Below are 17,259 nucleotides of genomic sequence, written 5' to 3' on the forward strand. Positions count from 1 at the left end.
GTATCAGCGAGCGATGGAATTCCTGGATGAAAACAGTTGGAGGACCGGCTGCAGACCACTCGCCAGAGCTTCCCATGCCGTCTGTGTTTGGAACCAGTGGTGGAGGGAATCGAGGTCCAGCATTTTCATGGGGATTTAAAGAACCCCCCTCATCTCGTTTGGGACTTTGAACATAACCACAGAACAGTGACCCAACTCCTGTTTTCTCCCGAAAAAAAAAAAAAAAAAAGTAATTATTTTTAAAGTTAACAGCCTGTGTCCAGAAGAAGGAAATTAAATGTTCTCAATAAATTTAAGGTCTTATTTTTAAAGGAAAGTAGAAAGCTACCTTCCTATTTTTCTTGAATTTGTGTCTTCTTGTCAAATCTGCTAAACATTTTCAATCTTTAAGCCATCTTGGTTGATGGAAAGACCATGCAGACTAGCTGTACTTCATACCTACTTTTTTCACAGCATGTTGAATAAATGAAGATTGTGTTAATATGAGAACATATAAATTCAGATTATAAAATAGGAAGAGAGAAAGCCAAGCTCTACTAGGCAGTTCAGCGCAGACTCCTGCTGAGTAAACTGTTTTCTTTAATTTGATTACAGGATTCTGCTGGGATTAATATTAAACTGAGGTATGTTGAGAATTGACATCAGATTCGTAATAACACTTTGTACGTCTTTAAAAATTGCCATTCATTCAAAAGATCTCAAAGTGCCTTGTAAATACCCATAATTAAATCCTCGGGGTCTGCAGAAAGGAAGCTTCTCTTTTTTTCCCCAAGGAATAACATTGTTGTAAATGTATATGTAATATAACACAAATAATTTTTAAACTGGAGGCCTATAAAATGTGTTGATTTGCTTTTCAATGTGATGTTTCCTCACCATGCAGCATTATGTGAGAAAGAAAAAACCCAGAATAGTTCTCACCCTATAAAAAAAAATGAAGTTTGTAAGAGACAAGGCCTTGCCTCACCCCAGAGTAAACTAGGAGTAATACTATAGAGAGTAATAAAACTATTCCTGTGCCCGCCTGGCAGGAAATGGAAATGGGGTCCATAAACTTTGTTTGCTTCATTTGAATATGCAGGTTTCACCTAAACTAGAATCTCTACGCTGTGTCTACATAGGAAAAAACATCAGTATAATTGGATTGATGTAAATTGGTGTAACTTTTATACACAAAAAGTCACAGAGTCCCTAAGAGCCTATTTTACAAAGTTTTCTTCCTTTTCTGACTCATTTTTACATTGAGACTTTCTTCGACCCGGTTAAACAAGACTGCTCCATGAAAGGGTTCCACTTGTTTCCTACAAAAATTTATATTGACAGAAGAGATCCAGAATGCTGGTGACTTCTGCCTGGTTTGGATCCAGGAATGTTAGGTGTGAGCTTTCTCACTGAATTCAGGTGGCTCTGTGGAGACTTCTTCATTACCATGCTAACAACATCATATACAATGGGGAGAGCCCGATGCTGCTTCTGTCGGGACTTCTATTCCAACATTCCTTCATAAGACTGAGGTAACTGTTTGGAGGTTTTAATCATACTTTTTCACAAAGACGATAAAACTTCAGATGATAAAAGTCTAGCTGTTTCCTTGCCAAATTTAAGGAGCCATAGTTTAGCACCCAGGGACCCAACGTTTTCTTCGCAGTGCTAACAACAGGAGCTGTGATGCAAACGAAGCCCCCATGCCAGTGAAACAATCGAATCCAGAGCAGCTGCATTCCCACTCACAGTGTGCCAGGCATTGGCCGTGTGCACAGGAAGTCACAAACCATATGTTGAACAGTCTACAACCAGTCTGAAGGGGCAAGACAGGGCAAAGTGAATTCTACAGCATGACAGACACTTCTTTCTCACCCCGGCCACTTCTCTTGTCCTTCTTCTCTATTACTCATAGCAACAGCCAAACAAAATACCAGTCATGCCACTTTGAAAGACAAGGGTTCCCTGTGACAGGCACCTGAGTCTCTCCACTTTACTTCCTCTCACGTCTTCCTTTCCTCTTCCCCTTCCCTGTCGAGGAGGAAGAAAAGACATCTGAAACGTTTGAACCGCATGGTGCTCCAGCTCCAGTGTGGTGAGCAATTCCTGCTGCGGAGGTGCTGCACCGAGGTCTCACCTCCCCCGCAGACCTCTCCTTCGCCAGCTGCCGAGGAGGGCTGGTGGCATCGAGCAGCCGGTTTGCTGAGCCCTCCCTGCCTGGCCACGTGTGCGAACAAGCACATCCGTGGATTCCTGGAGAGCTGCTGGATTCCGGTGTTCTGCTAAACCTCATTAACCAGCACCCGTGAAAATATCTTCAGAAAACATTCCAAGGAGAATCTCTGACCAGTAAGTCATTCTGTGTTGCTGTAGAAAGCAAAGAAGGAAAGAATGGGTGGAAGAGGAAATGAAGAGCCTGTTTCATGGGGGTAGAAAGCAGTGAACAGGAAAATGGGAGCTCTGGGGGGGCAGCAATAACAAACCTCATTGCCTTGGAAGTCCTGAGACTGCCATCAACACAGGACCTGCCTACACTGTTGAAACATCACAGCTTTCTTTTTCTTACAAAACATGCCTGATTAATTTGCCTCTCCATGAGCAAAGCAAAAGTAGCTGAGGCACTGCAAATCCACAACCCCCAGCCTAAGAAAGATTAGGCTGTTAAAGTACTGTCCTATAGATTAGGGACAGACCAGAAGATAGCTCTTCTTGGTCCTGTTAGCTGTGCCAGTGACTGACTGGATGATTTTATATTCTTTTTGATTAGCCCAGCTATAAAAGTAATGTAATAATATTGGCTATCTTAGAGGGGGCTGACAAAGTTGTTGTCGTAAGGTTTCAGGCAACAGTGCAAATTCTATACTTTATGTTAATTATTTATAAATAAATGTTTCTACATAGTATCTAAATTCTTGATTTGAAAGTGTTTCTTCAATAGTTTTTGAAGATGTCAGTGCAAAGAGTTTATTCTTAAGGTCTTTTGAGGTTTTATAGTTCAAGTGCTTCAGAGCACTGCTAACAGCAAGAACCAGCGTGGCAGATGGCAGGACAAGAACAGCAGCTGTTTTTCTTGTCCAGGCTCTGTGATACATAAAAAGGGACAAACTGCACAAGAGTCGGATCCAAATCCCACCAACTGCAAATTTGCACCACAGATGCAGATGATTATGGAGTCTCACTCTCCACATCTTAGTACTTTGTATCGTCATGCACAGTAATGGTCTAAACTATGCCCCTTTACTTGGAAAGGGTCTCTGCGGTCATGTTGCATAGGTGTGGAGAACAGCTGGAAAGTCAGGGTCATGTATCTGACCCATTCACTCTGCACAGGTAGAAATGCACCCGTACCACTGTACAATAGGATTTGAACAACTCAGTATTACAGCACATCCACTTGCGCATCTTGATCGTCTTAGAAAGTGGTGGTGCAGCCTGTTGGCCTAAAAACTGCCTTGCTCACTTGCGAGATTCAAAACTAAATCAGAGTGAGAGAGAAACAGATCCTGACGTTGCTCCGACCTGAGCATGTCAGTGGCCCCACGAGCAGCAGGACACAGTCCCTGCGCTGTGTGAGTGTGCGTGCGTGGGTAAGGGAACCAGCGGGTGACTGGCGGAGGAGGAGCTTGCTGCAGCCAGAGCAACAGTTTCTACAGACCTTTAAATAAGCTGTTGCCATACCATCACCAGCTTTCAGCACAAAGCTGCGGTTTGATGAAGTCTGGGTCTATGTTAAACTCAGTAAAAAACCAGCCCTTCCCCTCCTGGACAGTTCTCCCTGCCCTCTTTTTTGTTTAGGTCCAGAGCGTTCAGTGCCCTGGGGTAGCAGCGCGTGGGTTCTTCCATGCACAATCTGCTCCGTGTGCCCGTTTCATGTCGCAGAACGCTGCTCGCTGCTTTCTCACATGCACAGGGAGGCCCAAGCCAATGTCCCATCGCTTCAGTACTCCCAGCCTCAGCCTGTCTCCCCTTTGCGTTCATCAGCAGCGTAGTGAGGCCACTGCAGGAGAGGGAGCAGAACTATTCCTCCAAGAATCGTCTGTCATAAGTAGCAGTTGCAGCCAGTGAACAGGCTGTGTGCTAACCCCCAGGTAGCCCTGCCCCTGGTGCGGTTGGTGGGTTGGGCTGCAGTGCATTCAGCTGCAGACCGATGGGGCCAGGCTGTAACCGGGCTGGATTAGGAAGTCTTCACACACACCCATCGTCACCACCTCTGGCTCTCCTGGAGATTACCAGCTCCTCAGCCACCAAACTGTGTAAGCCAGCCGCATCTACGTTAGCTTTTTGGTTCAGATCAGAAGTTTGGTTTTGAAGTTAATTTCCTATTCACTGCATTTTGTTTCCCGTCATGGTGCAGTCTCATACCTGGTGAACTTAATTCCTTTTGGATGAAAATTAGCCAGATGTGCTTCCAGGGGTGCGTCTATTGTGCTCCAGCTACTAGCAAGCATTCAGTTAACTGGGCCAGAACAGAGCAAGTCCAAAATAAGCTCCCTCTGAAACACATTTAGTGTGAATGTTAAATATTCAGCAGCAGCTCTTTTGTTTTCCAGATCTGCTCTTATTACACCACACTACTTGTTAATGTAGACATGCTTACCTGTCAAAATGATCCAGGCTTGCTGGTGTGTCTATTGAACCGGTTCAAACATTTTTAGCAGGATTTTAACCTGGATCAGGGAGAACAGAGTTAGGGAGCAAGGAGGCATGCAGATTTACCGGCACCTCTGTGGCGACAGTGACCTCCAAGGAAGACAGTCTCAAATGCAGCCAGAGTAGCACCTTCTCTCTCAGGCCAGCTGAGCCATCCCTGGCAGCCAGGCTACCCACGGGTGAGTGAGCACCAAACTGCAGTTCTGAAGTTGGCTCCTAAATTCTCCTTCTCCCCTCTGCAAAATGCCATAGGCTCACCCGTGGACTCAGGCTTCACCGATTGACATCAGATTCCTCCTGGAACATAAGCGTGCACCTCCCCAGAGGTTTTACCCTCCTCCAGTTAGCCCCTACTCCCACTCATCTCTCCCTGACCTTCTCTCTCACCTGCCATTGTGATTCGAAAACCTTCTCTCCCTCGCACACAGAGCAGCTGCTTATGATCTAACTTCCCTCTGCTTCTCCAGGGCTCCAAGACTGACTTGGTGCTCCCAGCATTCCAGCTCCTACAGAGCAGAAGCAGAGCAGGGAGGGAGCTCTCCGTCTCACCACTGACATTAAGTCAATTCTCCCCGCTGTACTGACCCTTGGTCAAGTGAATCAATGCACTGGAACATAGGGCTCAGGCAGCCATAAAGAGGGAGAAGAGAACTGGCCTGTGTTTCCAGGTAGTGGCGTATAATGTGGAAGATGATCTCAGCACTAACCGTTTCAGACAAACGACCCTTTACCAGTTCTTTCCATCTAAGTCTTGGCTCCATTCATTTTGCCTGAGACTTAGATCTATTTTTGGAAACTTTAAAAATATACAGGCAGTTGCCAGCCATTTTTATTCCAATGCAGGAACATTATATACTGAAGACATTACTCTTGGCTCCTGCTCAGATGGCAGGTTTTTTCCACGTGAACACCAAAGCCTGACCCATGACAACGTTGTCTAGGTAAGTATGGCAGCTGCTTCTGGGCTAGAACATGAAGTAGACTCAAAAATCCCAGAACGTTGTTGTGCGGGAGATGCCTAGATCAGGAGCACGATCTGGGCATGTTCATGCTACCTCTCCCACCCGGCTGATTCCCTCACACGTGAAGGGAATTCCCTCCCACCCTGTTAACACTGCACGGTGTGATCTGCAGTCGGGGTTGCATGACAGAGACACGCACCCGTGGGCAGCCCTGACCCCCGCACACTCTGCACCCAGTTCTTTTCCCCACAGCACACACCACCCCGCCCAGTTAGACAGAGGCATGACAGATGGCATAATTTATTTTTCTTAGGTTTTTACTAAACACGTGGCATCTCTGATCATAAAATGCAGAGAATTAAGGCATTAGGATATTTGTACCAGCAGAGTGAGTGGGTTATGGAAAAGAGGAATGAAGAGGTGGGTAGATAGATGATAGGTAACAGGTAGGTAGGTAGGTAGATACATAGGTATATACATACATACTGTGCTCTTAGCTGTTCTCTGTCCCGGGAGTGGCTGTCTTCAGCAGCAGACACAGAGAAGCAGACGCTCAGTCCCAATTATGCCTGTTCTGTGTCAGGAGAATTCTTCTATCTTCATAGGGAACACAGCCATAACTTTTTTTTTCTTTGTCTAATAATTTTTTTTCTCTCACTTAACCCGTTTCTGTTTGGTTTTAAGAAAAGAAAATCCCCTGAGTTAAAATGACAAGGAAAAAAGCCCCCAATGTCAAAATCAGTTTTTCAAGCCCAAACACATATTTTGAGAAGATCCCCAATCTCAGTGCCTCAGCTTCCTTGCATATAACATGAAAACACGAATTTCTCCTGTTTCAAAACCAAAAGTTACACTATAATTACCGATGTTTGCCAAACAGGTGGCAGGTGTGCAAGGGAGGGCGTGAGTATGAATGATGACAAATACAGCACTGTTGTAACAAACTATGAAGTTTGTTACCTTGCTTAGGAAAAAACAAATTTTGCAGGTATCCCACTGTGGTCTACCTGAAAGGCTGCCTGAAGAGATTGTAGCTGAAGGGTGTGGAATCAGCCCTAGTTGCTGTCTCAAACAAGTTACGAGAGCCCATCTCTGCGAACCTGGTTCTGTTCTCCCTCACACTGGTGCAGACTGAGTGCAGTGATTCAGGATTAAGTGTAACTGAGACACAAATCTGGCCCGTTGGGTCAAATTCCAGGATAGCTCGTGTATCCCGGCTCAGAAGAGCTTGGCTCTTCACTTTCTGTGTAAATGTCTCTATTGATTTAATGCTCAGGAAAGGAGGAAGAACATCTCACTGGTAATCTCTGCTATATTGAGGGCTAGCTTCACCTTTTGGAATTATCAAATTAATTCCATATTGGACTGTTTTATATAATCCACAGTTTTTCCACAGTTTTTGAATTAACTACCTTGTTTGTGGAGTGATTTGGAATAAAAGTGGGTACTATAAAAAAGGGGATGCCTGGGAATGATGGACTGACATGATTTTGGTGAGGGGCTCCCCTGTGCTTGTCCTCAGCTAAGAGCATTTCTTATATTTCAGCTCTGCTTCTGAAGTAACCATGGTTCAAGGCATCAATATTTCATGAGGCATAAACGGTTCCCCTTTAGGAAAAGTAAAAGCAGTTTTTCCTGTTTGTGAAATTTCCACGTTGCCAAGAACAAGAAAGCTTTCGAAATTCTATCTTTGCTGCTTGCAGAGCTTCACTGCCTTATAGGGTCTGAATCCCCTGGATTCGCACCGGGGGCGGGCTGGGAATGCTGGCTTTTCCTCCTTCTGGGTGATTCTGGGAGGCCCGCAAATGATGTCATGGTACATTTTAGGCTACAATAACAGGAAATCATCAAATGTTTACACTGGCAGGCTGGGCTGTGATGTGATTTTCCTCCTCTTCCTCTCTGCCCCCCCGCCCACCTCGCCCCTGCCATTGACTTCCTTGATATATCTGCTTCCTCCGATTAAAATACTACAAGGTGACAGCACTGAAGGAGGAAAAAGGAAGGTGGGGGAGGGAGACAAAAAGGCCTATTTTAAAAGGATGATTCCCCTCATATCACTCACACAGAGCACAATCCCTCCCCGCCGGCCCCGCACACACTGTGTTAGTGCAGCAGCCCAAGACAAGTCAGGAACTTGGCCTGCTGAGGCACTAGAGGATGCACCTCTCCAAGCTGCAGAAATGAAAAAGAAACTTTCCCCTCCCTAGCGCAGATGAGTCACAGAAGAGATCTCCCCGGCAAAGTTTTGCTTCTGAATTTCCCTGTGCCTGGGGAAACTGTGCCCAGAGGCACATCTGAAAATATATGGCATAGGCTGATGGACTCCAAGGAGGAGGAGGCCACGCTTTCAGGGCTTGGGTCAGAGGAAGGATGCAAGCGAGCTTTACCCAGAGACGGTGGCACAACTGGAAGCCAGCATCAGGTTTTAGTCAGAGGTGAGTGAAGGTGCTGGGGTTGGGTTGGGTTTCAGGCGCTGCTTGGACCAGGGATGCACAGCATGAATGTTAGCTATTCTGTCCTTTCCAGCTTGCTAATATGGCGGGAAGAAGGAGGAAGATGTAAGGAAGATCCAGAAGACAAGGGATTCCAATGAGGAAAAAACAGGAGCACTGCTAGACTAATTGGCTTTGGGGCAGTTCATGTTTCCCTACGGATACAGCGTGCCTGTATCCTTCCAGCTCATTGCTACTGCACTGGGCTAGCAGAGCGCACACAAGCAGCTCGGAGTTGGGGGATGCTGAGGAGTTGCTAGGGGTGGCTAACTCTAGAGCAGGTATCAGGATTGCTGGAGCTGCAGGAGGATGTATGAAGAGCCAGGTCGTTTACAGCAATGTGGAAGAAAGTCTGAGATGAGAAAGATTGCAAATATTAGAGAAGTTTTCTGTAAATAAAGATGTGTAAAAGAAGCGTACCTCAGGATAAGCTGGGGTCTCCTTTTTACACCCTGTCACAAGAAAAGGTATCCAATGAAACTGAAAAGGCAATTCACTTTAAAGATTTTTTTTTTTTTAGCACGGTATGCACTTAACATGACATAGGTTATCACTGAGACCACAGAATTTCTGCCTGTTCAGGAGAGAATTGGACTTTTTATAGGTAAAAAGTTCCATAGTGTACAACATACAGAAACAGACTGGAGCAGCAGGGTGTACAGTCAGGCTAATTTCTAACCTGTGTCTTGCTAGACTGTATGCAAACTCATCCTGCTGCAAAAAAACAGTAGAGACCCACAGGAGCCCTGTCTCTATTCCCTGAGCTCTCCCATCCCTTGGTTTTCCATGACACAGGAATTTCATGGCTTGCAACCATGTGAAGATCCTGGTGTGTGTCTTACATTCAGCCACCCTTTTGGAGAAAGGTCTTTCCTGACACCTTGAGCAACTGTGATAGATTTGCAAAGAGTGGCCTTTCTGCTCTAACATCCTTATTTTCTGTGTATGCTTTTTTTAGTGTGTGTTGGCCATGAGCTCCTTTGACTACAGCCACAAAATAGTGGAAAGGGCACCCCCTGAAACCATATGAGTGTCCTCTCCCTGAAACCCTCTGGTAGAGCATAAATGTGTGCTCCCCAGAAACCAGCCCTAGTAAGCTCACTCGGTGGGACATTTGCTTTCTTTTGCAGATAGGAAGGACACTGCATCCTGATTGAGGAACACGACTCCAATATGGGAGACATCCATCTCCCATCCTCTGTCCAGTGAGAGGGTTTACCATCTTGACCTTGGAATGAATCATCCTCAGCCCAAATGATACTTCTTTGGAGCTGAAAAAATGCTGGATAATAAAGTGGTGTGTTTGTTTACCCTTGCCGAGACTCTAAGTTGTCAACCAAGCCTCAGGCACAGCGGATAGAAACGAAGGCAGAGAATGAGGCCACACTTGTCCCAGGTGATGGAGGTGATGGAGGCTTGGCTGGCACAACTGTGTTCTTCCCTTTTCTGCTGCATCTCCCTGCTCCTTTCTTGTCTCATCTTGCTAAGTCTGGATATGAACAGGGTGAGAAGGGAGAGAGTAGCAAATAAATTAATTTTATTTCTCTTGTCTATTTCTCTCCATTCATACAACATCAGCAACACTGACAGGTTTAAATTGTGCCAAGCAATCTCCCAAATGGAAAAGCAAAAAGCCCAAGACAGTCACTCTGCAAAACTACTAGGATGGTCTTTCTCAGAGCACCACAGCTCTGTTCAGCGCATTTAGAAATTGCAGAACTACAGTTCATAAAGCTCAAGAGCAGAAAGGTGGGAAAACCTTTTAGAAAAAAATATGGGCAGAGGCGCTTACACCCTGCACCTACGCTGTAAGTGTAAAGTGCAATTTACAGCAGTTAGCAGAAGGAACAGGAACCATGAAGATGTGACTTCACCACTTTTTAAGTTACTCAAATACTTATCTGCTATCAGTGACAAGCTGATACAAACTGCATTAAAGCCAGTGGCGCTATGTCCTCAGTGTTATTACCACTGATGTTATTACCCCAGGCAGCTAATCAGGGCTGTGAGGGAAAGACCATCCCAGCAATGCTCACACATTCATTACCCTACAGCATGGGTCTATTCCGGTCCAGAATAAATCCCCAAGCAGGTAGCTGGGATCTTAAGCCCACTTAAACATGTACTTCACTCCCAGACATGCTTAAAATGAAGCACAATCTCAAATGCTTTGCTGAATGAGGGGTTAAGGCTTTCCTTTCTTTAATAATCCTGAAGACAAATTGTAAGTGTTCACCCACTAGTAAGTTGTGTGGACTAATTAGCTCGTCTTTCAGAAGCACTTTAAAGACAAAGAGTCCTGTGCACTCTAATAGTTATTATTAAATATACCTCTGCGGCAGCAATGTGAAAGGAGAGAATTTTGCATTCTGTCACAAGCTTTTTAACAGACAAAAAACAATAGCCTAAAACTACAACCTGATCTACGCTATGAAACCACACTGGCTGCCAAGAACCATGTGAATAGATATGGATACGATTCTTAACGCTGCTAATACAGAGGGCACAGAGGGGCAACTTTGTGCAAGGCTGGATATTCACTTCATATTTTGCTCCCAAATAAATGGTGGGATGGAGATTTGTTTCAAAGAAACCCAAGCAAGCAGTAGTTTAAAGTCAACCTCACAAGATCATCCACGCCTCCTTCTTAAATAGTGACAAAGGTGGCTTCACTGCAGAATGGCTTCTGCAGTTTGGCAGCCAGGAGTGAGGGTGGCTGCAATTAAGGTCTTTTGCGGGAAATTATGGGAGAGAGTCACTCCTCACCAGTTTTCCTCCAGTGCTCTTCTGCAGGCAGGGGTAGGCTGAAAGAAGGATACTCAGAGTGTTAGGTGGGAAGGATTTAGCCTTACCACAAGCAGCTGTTTTTTCCAGGCACAGCCTTTAGGCTGAAAACAGGTTTGTTCAACATGTGGTAGCATCAGAGCACTAACAAGCTGCCCAGCCACAGCAAGTGGACAGCCCCTCCATACACACACACACACTCTCCCACCATTCAGTCACCAAGGCTTTTCCGTCACTTCTTTGCAAACTTTGTGGGATCTGAATGAGAACCCTTTCAGACAAGTACAACAACAACATTAAATCTAAATATGTCCAGAAGAGTAGTGCTCCAATTGCGGAGAAACACAGAACGGGAGAAATATCTGGGAGGGGTGCTACTTGCCCTTCAGTGAGCAAAAGTCTAATAGCTTGGCCATCTGAGAGTCAGTGTGTGTCTTGAAGGTGCTTGTTCTTGAGTCCTGAGAAACATCCAGATTTGGGAACTTTCATTCACTTCCTGCATATGTCAAATGCATTTGCTTTCTGTGAGTCAGAGACTGGGGCTTCACCAGGCTCTGACTTCACCATCCACAGCTGAATTTCCCTTTGCTGCTGAGTCACTCTGCCCACAGACGGGCAGTGCAGATGCCCTGTGCAGATGCAGGCTGAATGACTGTGGGAGTGTGCTGCACCAACCCTAAATTTTCCATACCCTGAGGGCCCATGAAAGCCAGTGCCCTCACTGGCGCAACAAGCTCTCACCAGCCATGGTGCTGGCAGTATTCAGGGTAGTCGAGAACATGGCTTGTTTCTCTGAAAGTGTCCTGAGCTGTGACAGTGGCCCCTCTCATCCATGTCATGGGTACAGTAAGCCTGGCATCCTGTCCCTTCTGTGAACAGTATCCGTCTCCGTAATAGCCTTTGTAGGGGAAGAGAGACGTAGTGGATGGGGTCTGGCCCTTCCCATAATGAAACACTTGACCAAGAGTTTTCTTGCAAGGGGCTTATGGCTTCTTCATCCCAGCCTTGGGCAGGCTGGGTCCAATAACTGCCCCATGTTCAAAGCACTGGGAGCACAGAGTTGTCACAACCCCAAGAAGCACAGCAGCAAGTACATGCTTTGGCGTATTTGGGGATGCTATGGAGTTAACATTGCTAAAATCACTGGAAATTCAGCCCATCCAGCCTAGACAATATTAAGAAAACAGACTCAGAAGAGAGGGACAGGAGTACTGAAATTTTAACTGCTTTCAGGCTGTCACTGGCTGGAAGCAAATAGGAGTTAATGTTATTGAACAGTGATGAATGGCCACTGTGAGCAGTCCTCTACCTCAGTTTGAATCCAGCTCACCTCACAAGCTCTGCAGCTTGCAACATCAGCTAATTTGCTGCCACTCTGTGGCTGCAAATCAATGCAAGAAAAGGGTGTGTGACACAGCACACTTGGCTACGTTGGTCAGGCTCCCACTTGCGCGGCAGCAAAGAACCTCACTTTGTGCAGTTACACCTCAAAATCTCATTCAAGCAAGAAAACTGATAACCAGGATGGCTCATTTTGTCTTGCTGCAGGCGGCTTTATTCTTCCTCTCTCTGCTGCTCTTGATGAGCAGACAATGCTAGTCTGAAAGTGCTTGGCTGGCATGGGAAGCAGCCATAAAACACACTTCTTTGGAAACCAAGCTCACATAGAAGTGCCAAAGGGTGTGCAGGTCTAGCAGAGACCTCATGACCACAAATGTATTTATCATGCAGGGCATCAGAACCAGCTTGGTCTTTAACCCACTGTGAGACAATTTGTGTTAAATACTGTATTTGCAAGTGAAAGAGGAAAGAGTTTTGGAATAGGATAAGAAAACCAGCATTGGGGGTGAATGTAGCAGCCTAGGAAAATAGTGACTTCTAAGCACAAAGTGCATGGCACGGCTGGTTAAGGAAACCACCCACCTAAAAATTGTGTCTGGGAGTCCAGTCCAGCCCATCCCCATGCCATTGCTCTCATCTATTCCTAGATCACCTGTGGCCTGAGACCTGACTCCCCACTCTCATCCAAGCACTGCAAAAGAGATTGACAGCTGATCAGAGGCTAAGCAGGTCATAAGCCTGGATAAGTCTCAGTACCTTCCTTTGTTGGGCTGCGCTGGAGTCACCAGGGAATCGTCCCACAAACTGCTGTTACGGTAGCTAACGCCAGCAGGCAGCAATGCTTTTCCCCTTATCGCTCACTAAAGCACAACTCCTCACAGAGCTCCTCTTGCTTGGGAAATCTGCAGCTAAGAGGCTCCACGAGAGAGAAGCGTGGCCTAGATAGCGGAAGGGACTCTCATCTGCTTCGGCAAAGCCGCATTGCCAAGAACAGGCCCCTTTTCCCCATCACTTTTACAGTGCATGAAGCTGTGTTGGTGTTTCCCAGTGGCAAGCAACTCTTCATCCTTCCACACTGGGGAGCACTGGGAACATGAAAGGAGGGGGAGCTGTCTCTATTCCATGCTGATTCAGGGGTCAGCGCAAGTTAGCAGCACTGGTCAGCATGCACAAGGGAATTCCTGCTGCGAAATCCTAAGCTGTTTTTGCAGGAACGTGTTCTTTTTACTGATGTTTTCATGAAAGAAGTCAAAAGTGCTCTTTATGATATGATTTAGTTTTAGGTAGTCCTGCAAGGAGCAGAGATTGGACTCGATGACCCTTATGGGTCCCTTCCAACTTGAGATATTCTGTGATTCTATGAAAAATGGCTTTTTTACTTTCTGATCAATAAAGATGGAAGGATTTTGATGAGCTAAAAATGCCTCATTGCATCTTTCTTATTTTGGACATTACATCTGTATTATTCTGATTCAAAATAAAAGCACATTACCAACTGCTGGGATCCCACCTGGGATGGGAATCCTCACAAAGTCCACTTTCACTGTACATGAAAGATTCTTACTTGAGTCCCATTGGGTAGTTAATACCGTAGCAAAGAACGGCTTGTAATATCCAATGCTCCAGTGTCTGGGAAGTTGAAGGTTTGGGTGGGGACAGTGCACTGATGTAAAATATCACCAGTTTCTCTTGCTCTCTGTTGTGAATCCCAGCCTTCTCAATACCAAAATCTGCTACAGGCTTTTTCACAGTCTGCTGTCAAAGCTTGTATCCTTTCCCCCTTTTTTTAGGAAGAGCCTGGCATGCCCTCTCTCTGGGTTGTGTGTCCATAGCCCAGCTATGGAAAAAGTGATGGCACAGCAGTCAGGCTGACATGAACAACCTGTGCTGGGAAAGCATCTCCTCCGTGATTTCTAGCTCCAGGACTCATCACCGAAGGCTAAGTTTGCTGCACTGAGCTGGTGGCAGATGAGCTTGTGCATTAGGGATTGTTTCATCCTTGTGCTTACCTTCACCCAGGAGCATGACGTCTTCCCACTGTCTGCATCCAGCTGCTCCAGCACGGTAGGGCTCGGAGGGCGTTTGCGCTGCACAGCTCGACGGTCTCGGGACAGGGGTGCACAGACTCGGCAGCATGGCTGCGCTGGGTGCAGGTGGCGAGGTGCTGGTAGCAGCGGGCTGCAGGGGTCCTCTGTGAGAGGAGGCTGGGGGCTGCCCTGTGCCTGGCACAGGAGGGCCCAGCCGGCTCCAGCAGACCCGCCGCAGGGCACAGCACAGCCTGCCAGCCATGCGGGCGGTGGGAGCAGGTAGAAGGGTCAGGAGTGAAGGACCAACAGAGACCAGAAAAAATGGGAAGGTGTTGGTTTAATTTTTGGTTTTGTTTCTCACTATCCAAATCTATTTTAATTGGCAGTAATTTCATTTCCCCAAGTTGAGTCTATTTCGCTTGTGACAGTAATTGCTAAGTGATCTCCCTGTCTTTATCTCGACCAACAAGCTTTTGCATCTTATTTTTTCTCCCCATCCTGTTGAGAAGTGAGAAAGCAGCTGCATGGGCATCTGGCTGCTGGCCGGGGTTAACCCACCGCAATAACATGCCATTGTCCAGTCCCAGACAGGCTATATAGCCCGTGGTCAAATTGTCTGCAACGTGCTTAGCTGTGATATTAGCAATTAGCAAAGGGGCAAAAGTGCGTCCCTTCTGCCTGCGTTACACAAGCAGAAGAGTTGGGCCAGGACGCTGTGACTGCTCAGGCTGTCCCTGTTTATTCCACTCTAGGGTGTGGGCTGAGGTGACTTTTCAGGCACAAATCCACCAGACAGTTTTGAGAGCAAGCTAGACCCGTGCTTTACTGACTCAGATGCCCTCAGAGGCCCAGACTGAGGATGCCTGAAGGCCCAAAGGAGCCTGGATTCAAGAGCAGGTGCCCTAGTTTTGACTACCAGGGGAGTTCCACACATAGATGTCACTGAAACCATAGTACAGCCACTTCTCACTGCTGGAGGTGAATTAGTTCTGCATCCATACATATGCTCATGAATAGCACAGCTTGGACATGTATCTAGTTTAGGGTGAAGGCAGACAACAGGAGGTATTAAACTTTAAAAACAGTACTGTAAGAAACCACTTTCTGTTCACATTCAAGTGATCCAGCTGACCTTGTGGCAATGGGCTGGGCAAATAACAGGACCATCTATCTTGGTAACACCTTTCCCAGACGGGAAAAACTCGAGAACAGGCCTGGTAAATCTCTGTTAAACTGTTGCAATTAATATGAGTTTCCAAGAAGACTATATAAGTCCACAGAAAACACAGCACCACTTTGACCTAATTAAGAAAAATTCCTATGCATCAGTATGCACGGCTTTACCCTGCTCACCCCCTCCACTCTATGCATAGCAGAGCAGGGTGCAGGAGGACACCCAGACCTTCCCTGCACTGCCAGGGTGTCTCCAACTTCTCATGTGCTTTGTGCCTGAAATGTTTATAGTGGTTTTTTTTTTTCCTTTAGACAGAAACTAACTCACTGTAATTGAATTGGAATAGAGGGGAGTTACCTGGTGTTTCAATAAAAATAAAGCAGCCTTCAAATGCTATCCTGAATGGAAAAATCATAGTGACAGACAAAACTTAATCAAAATTGCAACTACAATACAGCCTTAATGAAATTTAAATACATAAATGTTATTGTATACAGAAATTTTTACTTACTAAATAAAATATTTACTAAACAAAAGAATCTTAGCACATCATCCTGCTATATAAACAATGGGATGTGATTTATAACAATATTTGTTATTTCAAAATTAAACATAGGTAACAACTAAGACTATCCAGTTAAAAGATAAATATTCCTAGTTTACATCTATGCCTTAAGAAAGTAAATGACATTAAAATTATATTGAGCTCTTCCTTTTGAACAGCAAAAATATTTTGGCTAATAGCTCAGTGACTTTGTTACATAAAAACCAAGAACTGCTGAAATGCATTGATCCACTGGAAGTGTCCAATGAAATTTTGATCTCACCGAGGCCAAGGAAAGGTTGCCATTGCCCTCAGCAGAGCCAAAAAGGATTTGCTGTCAGAGGGCTTCCTTGCTGCTTCCCGAATGCCACAGCAATTCCTGTGAGCCTGCAAAGCAGGTTATCAGACAGTGCTGGCTCTCAGGACCACAGGTATTCAGTTCAGCCGGCTCCCTTCTTTACATCAGTGCGTGAGTGCAGGCAAATCAGATGTACTGACCTGTTTAGGTAAAATGAGGAAACAGAACATTGTTTAAAAAAAAAAAAATACCCTCCTGAAAGGAGGTTGTAGTGAGGTGGGTGTTGGTCTCTTCTCCCAAGTGGTTAGTGATAGGACGAGAGGAAATGGGCTCAAGCTGCGCCAGGGGAGGTTTAGGTTGGAAATTAGGAAAAATTTCTTTACGGAAAGGGTGGTCAAGCATTGGAACAGGCTGCCCAGGGAGGTGGGGGAGTCACCATCCCTGGAAGTGTTCAAAAAACGGGCAGAGGTGGCACTTCAGGACATGGTTTAGTCTAGTCTACCCTTGATTGGCTTAGAGTAGACTTGGTAGTGTAGGTTAATGGTTGGACTGGATGATCTTAAAGGTCTTTTCCAACCTAAACGATTCTATGATTCTATGCTTCCTCCTCGCTGTCAGAGCAGGACCACACACAAATCTTCTTTCCCAGCACGCAAAATGGGATTATGGTCTGTCAGGCGATGGAGGGCACAGCTAGCATCGTGGGTTGTATGTCAGCTGAGGGAATACGCTGTGGCCCCAGGTCATGGAACAGGGCTATGTGGTGCACATTCAGGCTATAATGCAGCATCACAGCCTGCCCCCGAACAGCTAGATGAGAAACTGTAGCATGTAAAAGAGCATGGATGAAGTACAATATGGGAAAGACCCATGGGATTCAACAGGTCTGATCAGTTGTGTATCAAGTGCTGCAACCTGAGGCCTCATCGATAGTTTGAAATATGCTAAGGCAGCAAGTAAATGCAGTAAGGACTATTTGCACTCCCTTCCCACCAAAGGGAA

Source organism: Pelecanus crispus, chromosome 13 (assembly GCF_030463565.1).
Source record: "Pelecanus crispus isolate bPelCri1 chromosome 13, bPelCri1.pri, whole genome shotgun sequence".
In the NCBI taxonomy this organism is placed as follows: domain Eukaryota; kingdom Metazoa; phylum Chordata; class Aves; order Pelecaniformes; family Pelecanidae; genus Pelecanus; species Pelecanus crispus.